Source organism: Triticum aestivum, chromosome 3D (assembly GCF_018294505.1).
Source record: "Triticum aestivum cultivar Chinese Spring chromosome 3D, IWGSC CS RefSeq v2.1, whole genome shotgun sequence".
In the NCBI taxonomy this organism is placed as follows: Eukaryota; Viridiplantae; Streptophyta; class Magnoliopsida; order Poales; family Poaceae; genus Triticum; species Triticum aestivum.
In genome coordinates, this window is record NC_057802.1 from 133,571,575 (window position 1) to 133,584,399 (window position 12,825).

Consider the following 12,825-nt stretch of genomic DNA (forward strand, 5'->3'; position numbering starts at 1 on the left):
AAAAAATCCCGACACTGAGTGAGGTGTACTTGTTCACAGACGCGTACGTATAGTATATATGCTAGTCCCCTCCCACCTCTTCGACACGTACTATATACCACCATAACACAAACAAAAAAGATTCTACCTTGCTGGTCAAATTAACCTCACTGTCGGCTGTTCGTCAAAGTGATGGACGACGACCTCGCGGGCCCACAGAAAGCGTCACACGCGAGTATAGAGTGTCGTGTAGGACAACCATTGACTGCATGTGGCCAAAACATTTATGTATGAAAGGGTTGTGTAATGTTTTAAATAACGATTTCACAACTCTGATGTGGCACCAGCCCGCCTAACAAAACGGCCAACCCACACGGTGGCTCACAACTCGTAGTGTACTGCGAGCCACCCACCACCCCCAGACGCACACACCCACACACACACACCGCGAATCCACCGCAACTATGATGCATGTTAAATTAATTATCCCGCGGTGAACATACATGTTACCAAAGGAGGGACGTTTTAATTTCAAAAAATGTCAGAGATCATTAAGACGTTTTAGGACATTGATTGATTGATTTTCTACGGTATAATGTGCAAAAATCAAATTTGAGCTACATGCACGCGTAACAGTGCACCTAAATGGATTGCAAAAACACATGTGTCTCACTGGGTGCATGTTTACTCCCCGTGCAACAAATTTCAAACATTGAGAATCTTGATTTTTAAATTCTAGTACATCCAAAACTTATTTGAAGTTCATGAAACTTATCGTGTTGTCATATGGACACCAATACAAAGTGGCATTGTACTTTTTTGTCAAATTTGAGACCAGTTTTGATGTAATCTTTATCTAATTGCAGACGGGAGATTATTAATAATTGGGAACCAATATCCCAAACGGATTATTTATACGAACCGTGAGCGTTAGACCAACAATGGATACGTGTCATGCTTTGGTTAAGCAATAAAGCGGCAGCATTAATCATCCAAATAGAAAAACAATATACGTGCCGCCCCGCGACCCGTGTGGCGTGCGAGCAGGCGTAAGTTGGCGGGACGCATGCGAGCAGTCCGCCGCGCAGGCAGACGGGGAGGCGTGCGTGCAGGTGTGTGAATTGACGGAGGCGTGCTCGCTGCGCAGTGTCATCGGGAGGCGTGCGAGTAGCTGTGTGAAACTTTGGTAGGCATGCCAGCAGTCCAGTGTGCATGCTCACCGGGAGGCGAGCCATCGGTTTGACCCGAGCGGCCGCACCCCCCATCCTCGCTACGCACACACAATCCTCTCTCTACGCTTGCATCCTCGACGCCGCTCTCAGTCCTCAAAGCTGTCAGTGTATGAGGATGTCGCCGAAGCACGACATGGAGATGGAGACAGAGGTTGTCGTCACCGCCGGCGAGTTATCGCTGCACCCTGATGTCGTCGAGCTTCCACAGCCCGAGGCGGAGTTCCACACCGACTCTGACGGCCACTCCGGCGACGACTCCGACGACAACTCTGGCGATGACTCCGACGACCACTCCGGCGACGACTCCGACGACCACTCCGGCGACGACTCTGACAACGACGGACAACTGGTTAGTCATCTATACCCATTTAGGTGTCAAATAGATCATAGGGTTTCTCTAGTTACTCATGCCTCCCCCTTTTTGGAATAGAAATCCTATGGTTATGTTCTCCCAATCCATGAAATCTGAGTAAGTTTCGTTAGATCCGTGTAGTGTATTGATTGTTTGAATGGTACAGGTGATAAGTGATTAGTTGTTTCATCTGTGCAAATGATTTATGCTAGTAATCCGACTAGGATTAGTGTTTGTGCTAATAATTCCTAGCCAGGGCTTGACAATTGATTTTGAATGACCTACATATGTTTGTGCCATTATTTTCTTCAAGATTGGTCTGTACATAGACGAGTGTGCTTAAAAATCGAACCATAATATCTGGATATGTATAAATAAATAGCCATAAATTCCTAATCCAACTTCACGGCATGTAATCATTGATTTGATGCCAAATTTGTTTTACTATTTGTATAGGTGTTATCTGACGATGTGGACAGCGAGGATGAAGATGGCCAGAGGAGGTACAAGAGGCAAATCCTGAGGGAGCTTTATGCGGGAATGCATAATATGCGTATTAGGACCTGGAATGGCGGCTATCGATGCCCATTTTACAACCACAAGCTTCATGACGCATATATAAGTGTTATGGCGCATGCAAGAGGACGGGCCGTTGGCTCCTTCAAGCAGAAGTATTCTCACAGGGTGGCGCATGGCACGTACGCCGAGTACCTGGAGAAGCTTCAGGATCATGCCGGCCGCATGTGAGATGAGATGTGGGATGGATCAAACTATGTACGCTTGAGTATGCTTAATGACGGTTGAACTATGTACTTATGGTTGAATTATGCTTATGTACGTGTACGCTTATTATCTATGTCCGAGTATGTTAAATATTTCACCAAATTTTGGTAAAATTACAACGGGGGACCAATAAACCAGGACGGAGGTAGTACGTCAATCACACACGGTTCCCAAAATTGGAACCGTGTGCAATGACTTTCATTTTGCTTGTTGCGTCAATCACACACGGTTCGCTCTAGCAAACCGTCGCCCCCAAAATTCTTTGTGGGACAGAAAACCCTCACCACCCAATTCAAAAAAGAAAAAAGAAAACCCTCACCATCCCCACGTCACAAAAACCCTCACCGCGCCCGCCACCCCCTCGGCCCCTCCGGTACATTCCCCATCCACACCTGCACAAGCTCCTCCACGTCTATGCCATGGCACCGCCTATCGCGGCGGTAAACACTTAGCTCGACGCATGCCGCCGCCGCCAGGCTGCCAGCAAAGCCCACCGCATTTCGCCACTTTTGCTTGCCGCCGCCTATCACCATCGACTTTCTCGATGCTGCTCGCGGTCGACCCAGCTCCGCTCGGTTGGGGAATCTACCGTACTTAGGGTTCTTTCTCATGGACGACAAGGTAACTAATTTAATGAGATATTATCTCATCTCTTATCCCAGTTCATCTGCCTCCTTTAATCACCCGGCGGAAATCACCGTGAATTCATTTTTATTCAAGCTGATTTGAGGGTTTTCTTTCATTCATAGAATGTAGAGTGCACCGACACTTTAGGACTTTGCGACCGCCGCCAGAGATTCCATCTCATCGTACCAGATAACTTGAGGACGCGTGCGGTATGTTCAATCTCACCCTAAATCGGTTGGCATGGCCTACTTTCCTGAACATATTCTAAATATTGCTACATTTGGATAAAAGGTGCCACATGCACCATATACGTCAAAGAGGATTTTTCCCCTCTTCTTTCTATATTAGGCAAATTAATGATGTATTGTTCTTTCGATTACTCTCATTTTTCCATGAGATCATGTTTACCCTATCTGTTTAATTATAGATTATTGTCCTTCGATTTCACCTGTTGTACAGTTCTTTCAATTTGGGCCCATATTTGCATGTTACCATATTTTCTTTAACAATCCTACCATTTTCTGCAGAACATCCCTCGCTATGCAACAGATTATGTAGTGCACAATTTTTCCCTTTACATAGATCAAGGCTCCGCGGATGTCATACTGGACACAAACCATGGATTTACAATCGTTGCTACTGTAAGACTTGATGAACGTGGTGACTCCTATTTTGGCACTGGCTTTTGGAATGAAATTGCAAAGTTTTATGTACTGAAAGCTGGCACTAAAATTGCACTGCACATAAAAGGGCCTGGTCATGAGATATATGCTAACTTCCCCGACAAAATCATTCGTCCAGACTTTGTTTGAAGTAAGTTTTCTTTTCAACTATCTGCATATGTTGACTTACCTAGCAATGTCAAATGAATTGTGTAGTATTTAAGCAACCAATTGTTATTCCCTTTTCTTACTATATTCCTACCTAATAACTTCTAGTTACCAATACACTTTTCTATTGCCCTGTTTTAACTAAATATTCCATGTACTCCCATTTCTATCAGAAAGCGCCGATGACAAGGAGAATCCGGAGGGGGAGAACGGGGCTGCCAACAAGCGGAGGCGGGGCGAGATAGAACCGCAAGCGACTCCAGCAGGCCTAGACTTAATCAGCAACCTCCCCGATGATATGTTGAGAGTCATCATCTCCCTCCTCCCAGTCAAATATGGGGCGCGGACAACCCTCCTTTCCCTGCGGTGGCGCCCCCTATGGAACTCCTGCCCTCTCGACCTCATCGACACCCAGGAGCTCTGCCATGGCTATCGCAAAAGCTTGGATGCGTTCTCCAAGATCCTCGGCTGTCACCTTGGCCCAACCAAAGGCCTTAGAATGGGCAAGTTCCATTCCAACGGCAAGGACCGAGCCAAGCTTGACGACTGGTTCCGATCCCCCACCATAGATCAGCTCGAGGAGCTCACTTTTGATGATGGGCATATGCGGTCGCTGCCAACGTCTGCACTCCGCCTGGCGCCCACGCTGCGCGTCGCCAAGTTCAGGAACTGCCATTTCTTGCCCCTTAATGACGCGCCCGCTCTTATTCTATCACGACTGAAGCACCCGAGCTCGTCGTCGTCTGCCTCTCAAAGGGTGACATGGAGCACCTGCTCCGTGGCTGTACTGCACTTGAGTACCTTCGTCTTCAGGCGATCAATGGGTTGAGTACCTTCCACATCACCTCCATGACTCTCCGGACTATTTATGTGTGTTGCTGGTGCGGCAGGAAGACATCACAAAAGGTGGACCACGGTATGGTCATCCAGGACACACCTGCACTTGATAGATTACTTGTAGTTGATCAAGAAGGTCCAACAAGAATCAATGTCATTTCTGTGCCGAAATTGATAGTGGTGGGCTACTCGTCTGACAAATACTCCGAACTTGTTATTGGATCCACACCTGTTCAGGTACAACAGCCGCCTTCTACCTCTCCTTCTACAAATTAACATTATTTCTAATTTTTAAGATGTTTGTTCGTTTGTCATTCAGAAAATGATTCCAACAAGCTTGACCCCAAAACTACGCACAGTGAAGGTCTTGGCACTAGAATCTATCAGCCCCAACCTGGAGCAAGTTGTGAGTTTTCCGAGACGCTTTCCGTGCCTAGAGAAGCTATATATCGAGGTGATGTTCCTTTCCTGTTAAATGTTAACCATAAGGGAGTTCAATTTGTGACACCTTTTTCCAAGTTTACAATGACAATGTACTACGATTTCTGAAGGTTCTTTTGGAGGATTTCAGTACATACATGCCCCCCCATATTGGTTGCTTGATCCATATGGTTACAATCAATAAGCATTTCTCCTTTGAATTCATCTGTACTAGTTTTCTTAGGGAACTTTTCATCCACTCCAACCTCTTGTGAAGAAGGCTACATTTTTCTAGAATGTAATCAAATGCCCATGTTAATCATGTCAGATCGAAGATGGCATGTTAGTGCATTTTACAAATCTTGCAAACCAAATAGGCCTGTCGTAATGTTCAAAATAGCATGTAGGCACTAACACGTTCTCTTATTTTGCAGATGAGATTAGGCCTAGTGGTGGATAATGTGATATAATATAACAATCATGTCGAATGCCTAGATCTGGATCTCTCAGAAATTACTACCGAGGGACCATACCGGAGATTATATTCGCCAGGTTCTTTGTTCTCAGAGCAAGGGTGCTGAAGGAAATGAGGTTTGCCCTACATTTATTTCGCAAAAATGAATGGCTTGTTGATCAGCGCCGGCGCCTGCGGCAGAATGGAGTAGGCTCCAAAAATGCTGAATTTCATTTTGGAACTTCATATGACAGAGTAATCAGAAGTCATTGTGTCAACCCCATACATGACTTCTCAGTGGCTGACCCCTTTGCAGAAATTGTGAGATTTTGAAACCAGACTTAGAAGCGGTGATATTAGTTTGAACCTCTCTGATATCCATGTTCAGCGGATCAGCGCGAGCGTTTGCAGCTGATGAGCTGAATTTCATTTCTAGTATCAGTTTGAACCTTGTAATCTTCGAATTTGAGCCATATAACTCTGGAATTTGAACCTTGTAACATTTCGAGCTTTTGTGGTACAATCATTGAAATGGCATCGTATGAGACTCGTATATTGCTAGCACTATTTTGACCTTAATATGCAATGGTCTTAGATTTTATTAACCATTCTTGAATCAGTTTACCTTGTCGGTCTCACAGCACATGATCTGTATAGCTAACTCGACTGCCATCTTCGACATATTGCATACAGTTGGTTTCTTCCATCGTGTGCACTGTAGAGCGCAGAATTAATTATCGCACTCGAGTGTCCATCATCACCCTTCTGTGTAACTTTGACCTCATCACCCAAGGGTAAACTTATGACCGAAGTCATTCCACACACTTTGTTTTTACAAAGCTTTTTGACAATAAACGCCCACGATTTGTCCCTCTTCTAGCCGACACATGGCCAAACTAGCCGGGCGGGAAGCTTGCGCGGTAAACAGCGTGGTAGCGCTGGAACAGGCTCATCGACGATACATTTGGCGCCTCTTCGAGCCCACGCGTGTGGTGCGGTGTTGTCAAGCTTGCACTGGAATCCTCCGCTATGAACGACGTGACAAGACGTGACGATTACAGGCCGGCCGGCCCCCATTTATTACAACGGCCATTTAACCTACCCTTGTGTCTCTTCAACCTTTTAATCGCGCCCCACCATTGCAAGAAGCACACCCACCATGAGAAATTCTTAGAGGGTATCCTGCGCGACTCCAATGGTGCTCCGAGCGGCTGCCGACGACGAGCAGCAGTTCACCATGCGTGCCATGGTGGACACTTACAGAAGGTTCATGGACCTCTCGGTGGTGTACACCAATGATCCGGTCTGGGTGGAGCACTCCATCCACATCATGGAGCTATTGCTTGCCGACGATAAGTACAAGGTGGTCGTGTTCGACCTCGAGTACACCCGCGCTCGTGCCGGTCTCGTCCCAAGGTCGTCGTCGCCTAGATGTGCGTGCGCCACCATGTCCTCATCTACCACTACTACCTGGCCACAAGGCCTTGCGAGCGTTTCGCCAGGTTTGTTAACAGCCCTCACTACATGTTCGCTATGGTGGACATCACCAACGATGTAAAGGTGCTCAAGAGTTCAGGCATCGCCTGCCAGAATCTTGTCAACATTCAGGGCCAATACAAGATCTGGGGCAGCAAGGAGCATGAGAAGGACTCACTGGTTCACCTCGCCGAGGCCATCATCGACCCCTACTACAGAGACATGAAGGATTCGTGCAACAAGGACAAGCATGCCTGGCACTCGGCCTGGATGGAGAAACTCGACAAAGCTCACGTCGTGTACGCGGCCAAGGAGGCATACACGAGCTACGACATGTACAGGCGGATCGTTGACATGACGAAGTGCCTCCTTCCCCAAAACGACCAGGTATCCAGCCGGAAGCAGAGCAATGGCAAGCATCATCGCAACAATAAGTAGAAGATTAGATCCTCGTTTCTCCTACTTTAGTATGCATGTAATTGCTTACTTTGGTGTGTGCAAATGTTATGTGTGTAGTCACTTGTGTAATTGTATGCTTAATTTGGTTATGCAATGCTGTCTTTTTAAGTATATATGTTGATGCTCTGTAGATAGAGCGTAGATGGTGTGCGGACAAAGAAAATCACATCGCACACGGACTAAACAATGGAACCCGTCGGTGATGTTTTCATCAATCACTCACAATTGTATACCAGCAAACGTTTGCTCACAACACACACGGCTTGTTAGCAGTAATCGTCTATGTTCTTATCGGTCTAAGCGCACGTTTCCGATTACAGACCTGTTTGCCTCGTATCACACACATCTTGTTCATTTGAACCGTTTCTGTTCTCATGTCTCAATGCAAACAGTTCATCCGAGTGAACCGCATGTCGTATATCGCACACACCTTTGATCTGGCTGACCGTTTCTTTTGTGTTGCCTAATCACAAACAGTTCATCCGAGTGAACCGTATGTTGTACATCGCACACACCTTCATCTGGCCGCCCGTTTCTTTTGTTCCACCTCATCGCAAACAGTTAATTGAGCTGAACCGTATGCCCTGCATCGCACACGCAACTAAAATCTGAACCGTGTTTGATGCATCCTCCATCGCGAACGTTTTGCACCTTTTTTGATGGTTTTTACACCACCATTTGCGATTATGGCACCGCACATAGTTTTGTTGAAGGGTCTCTAATCGTAGTGTCGCATTAGCAGCATCCCGCAGTAGTGATAAGCACGAAATAAAGAATGATGAACCAGGTTTCTATACTTGTACTATTACAGATGGTAAAGAAAGAGGCGACAGACATTCCGATTGCTAAACAAGGTGAAGCAGAATGGCCCTATTATGCTCTCTTGGATGCAGAAGGCATGCAGAGCTCTAGTCCAACCCCTTGTGATGGTCGGGCGCCAATCATGTAGTTTGAGAGGTAATATTGAGTAAACTGCTTCAGGATCCACTACAAAAGAAAAAAGATTCAGACATTGTCATCTAACACAACTCATTACGAGCAGTAAAAAGAAGGCTACAGGGTTCTTACTTACCATCCGACAGTTCACTGTTGTCTTGCATAAAGTGTAAACAAATAGTTCGATTGACATCTTTTGACCCATTTTAATAGCAATCCTTATCAGTTTCCTCACTTGATGCTGGTTCATGAATATCTCATTGCCCCATACGCAGAAAGGGACGAAGTGTGGATCTTTGGCAATGATATATGTACCTAAAAGCACCAAGTTAATATTAGAAGCTAAACAACAATTGAAAAATGATGTAGTACAACACTCCCTCCATCCCATTATATAGGATTTTATTACATGTATATCTAGACATCATCGGAACATTAAGGTAACACTCTTCCTTGTTGCTATGTATCCTGGGATTGCATATTTAGTCATTCAGTACAATGCATGTTGCTAGGTAGCCTCAGATATATTAAATATGGCCCTAGTTAACCTACTGATAAATGGGTTACGGATATATTCAGTGAAATGTCCGATTCGATGATTAATCCCTTATCAACCCCAGGCTATATGGTACCAGCTACCGATATCCTGAACAGTGAGTACATATAAGCAATGCGATGAAACTAACCTCGATGGAAAACAACACTGTTCTCAATATTGTCGTGTATGAGTACATATAAAGGCAAGTTAAGCACAACAGGCTAAACATCAACCAAATATATCCATGGTAGACAACATAATCTACAAATGATAGCTTCAGTGTGCAGACTTAAGCACGCTAGTTAAGCAAAACAAGAAGCGGAAAGGTGTGTTAACTGCATCAGGCATAACATTTAAAAACAAGCAAATAGTCATTCAAACTGGTATTGTGCAGGTCTAAAGTACACTAGTTATTGTTAAAAAAACGAAAAGGCATGTTAACTGCAATATCCTTAACAGCAACCAAATATCGTAATTCATAGTGGTATTGTTGAAACTATTATTGATGAAATTGAACTGCACGGCAAATAGTTGCACATATAGAGCATCACATTATGAAGAACTGAAATAAACAAGTCATAAGGCCATCTCTAGCCGATCCTTAAAAAGTTAAAGGACTAAAACCCTTAGTGGATATATATATATATATATACTCCAGCAATTTTTCGCCTTTTCTAGTCGATCCCCTAAACTTAACGTTGTAAACTTCAATTTGATCAAGTTCAAAGCAGGTTCAACCGAAAGTAGCATGCATTCAAACATAAACAAAGATAGTTTTGCATAACCGAACATAAAACATAAATTTAAACTAAGCTAAACTACTTTCGGTCGAAGTAGAGGCGGAGCCAATGCTTCCTCGTCATGTACGGTGTCCCGCGAGCCAGGTCCAAGCCGATGCCGTCGTCGGGGTTGTTAGGGAAGGCACTCCTCCACTCGTCGACGTCGATCTCCTCGTCCTCGGGGCCCACCTTGATGCCCTCCGCGCCGCCATCGCCGCCGCCTTTGACCTCGTCATCGGAGGAGAGCACGATAACCTGATACGTCTTCGACGCATCTATAATTTTTGATTGTTCCATGCTATTATACTATCTATCTTGGATGCTTTATATGCATTTATATGTTGCTTTATATGATTTTTGGGACTAACCTATTAACCTAGAGCCCAGTGCCAGTTTCTGTTTTTCCTTGTTTTTGAGTTTTACAGAAAAGGAATACAAAACGGAGTCCAATTGACATGCCAATTTTATGATTATTTTTTATGGACCAAAAGAAGCCCCCGGAGTAAAAGAGTTGGGCCAGAAGAGTCCCGAGCCAATCACGAGGGTGGAGGGCATGCCCTACCCCTAGGCGCGCCCCCCTATCTCGTGGATGACTCGGATACCCCCCTGATGTGAGACCGACGCCAAAAAATTCCTATAAATACATAAACCCCTAGTAAGAAACCGAGATCGGAAATTCCACCGCCGCAAGCCTCTGTAGCCACCAAAAACCAATCGGGACCCTGTTCGGGCACCCTGCCAGAGGGGGGATCCATCATCGGTGGCCATCTTCATCATCCTGGCGCTCTCCATGATGAGGAGGGAGTAGTTCACCCTCGGGGCTGAGGGTATGTACCAGTAGCTATGTGTTTGATATCTCTCTCTCTCTCTCTCTCTCTCTCTCGTGTTCTTGATTTCGCACGATCTTGATGTACCACAAGCTTTGCTATTATAGTTGGATCTTATGATGTTTCTCCCCCTCTATCTCCTTGTGATGAATTGAGTTTTCCCTTTGAAGTTATCTTATCGGATTGAGTCTAAGGATTTGAGAACACTTGATGTATGTCTTGTGTGGGATACCCGTGGTGACAATGGGGTATTCTATTGATCCACTTGATGTATGTTTTGGTGATCAACTTGCGGGTTCCGTGACCTTGGGAATCTATGCATAGGGGTTGGCACACGTTTTCGTCTTGACTCTCCGGTAGAAACTTTGGGGCACTCTTTGAAGTTCTTTGTGTTGGTTGAATAGATGAATCTGAGATTGTGTGATGCATATCATATAATCATACCCATGGATACTTGAGGTGACATTGGAGTATCTAGGTGACATTAGGGTTTTGGTTGATATGTGTCTTAAGGTGTTATTTTACTACGAACTCTAGGGCTGTTTGTGACACTTATAGAAATAGCCCAATGGATTGATCGGAAAGAATAACTTTGAGGTGGTTTCGTACCCTACAATAATCTCTTCGTTTGTTCTCCGCTATTAGTGACTTTGGAGTGACGCTTTGTTGCATGTTGAGGGATTGTTATATGATCTAATTATGTTATCATTGTTGAGAGAACTTGCACTAGTGAAAGTATGAACCCTAGGCCTTGTTTCGAAGCATTGCAATACCGTTTCTGCTCACTTTTATTACTTGTTACCTTGCTGTTTTTATAATTTCAGATTACAAAAACCTATATCTACCATCCATATTGCACTTGTATCACCATCTCTTCGCCGAACTAGTGCACCTATACAATTTACCATTGTATTGGGTGTGTTGGGGACACAAGAGACTCTTTGTTATTTGGTTGCAGGGTTGTTTGAGAGAGACCATCTTCATCCTACGCCTCCCACGGATTGATAAACCTTAGGTCATCCACTTGAGGGAAATTTTCTACTGTCCTACAAACCTCTGCACTTGGAGGCCCAACAACGTCTACAAGAAGAAGGTTGTGTAGTAGACATCAAGCTCTTTTCTGGCATCGTTGCCGGGGAGGTTAGTGCTTGAAGGTATATCTTTAGATCTTGCAATTGAATCTTTTAGTTTCTTGTTTTATCACTAGTCTAGTCTGTAAAAGAAAACTACAAAAAAATGGAATTGAGGTTGCCTCATATGCTTCATATTTATAATGTCTTTCGTTAAAATGATGGAAAGGAAAATTGTGCTCAAGTGCTAGAAGAAGAATGCATTAAAATGTTTGGGACTAAATCTTTGAATGATGAGCATGATTGCAATGTTATTAGTATGAATTCCTTGAATATCCATGATGCTAATGATATGCAAAGCCACAAGCTTGGGGATGCTATGTTTGATGAAGATGATATTTTTAGTCCCCCAAGTTTGTTGAGCAAATATATTATGATGAAAGCATGCCTCCTATTTATGATGATTATATTGATGAAAGTGGGTTTGGAAGAGTGTCAACTTTAGGAAGTAATGATCCCACTATTTTGGAGGGTGTTCAATCTTATTGTGATAATTATGAAAATGGATTTGGAGAGGTCATGACTTTATTTAGTAATGATTCCACTATCCTGGAAGAGGTTTCAATTGATTATGATGAGAACAAAGTTGCTACTTATGATGATTATTATGATGATACTTATGTTATAAAAAGTAGTGATGATTATATTTACAAAACTTGTCGTGATTATGATTACCCTTTTTCTGAACATTACTCTATTAATGTGGAAACAATTTATAGTATTCGATTTTCTTATGATACTCCCACTATTCCGAATGAGAAGAATTTTGCTTATGTGGAGAGTAGTAAATTTTCTATGCTTGTAGATCATGAAAAGAATGCTTTATTTGATGGTTATATTGTTGAATTTATTCATGATGCTACTGAAAATTATTATGAGGGAAGAATATATGCTTGTAGGAATTGCAATAATATCAAGTTTCCTCTCTACGTGTTGAAAATCTTGAAGTCATGCCTGTTTTGCCTTCCTATGATAGTTGATTATTGTTCCCATAAGTTTTTTGCTCAAAAAATCCCTATGCATAGGAAGTGGGTTAGACTTAAATATGTTAGTCATATGCTTCATGATGCTCTCTTTGTGTTTCAATTCTTATCTTCCATGTGAGCATCATTGAAATCATCATGCCTAGCTAAAAAGGCATTAAAGAAAAGCGCTTGTTGGGAGAC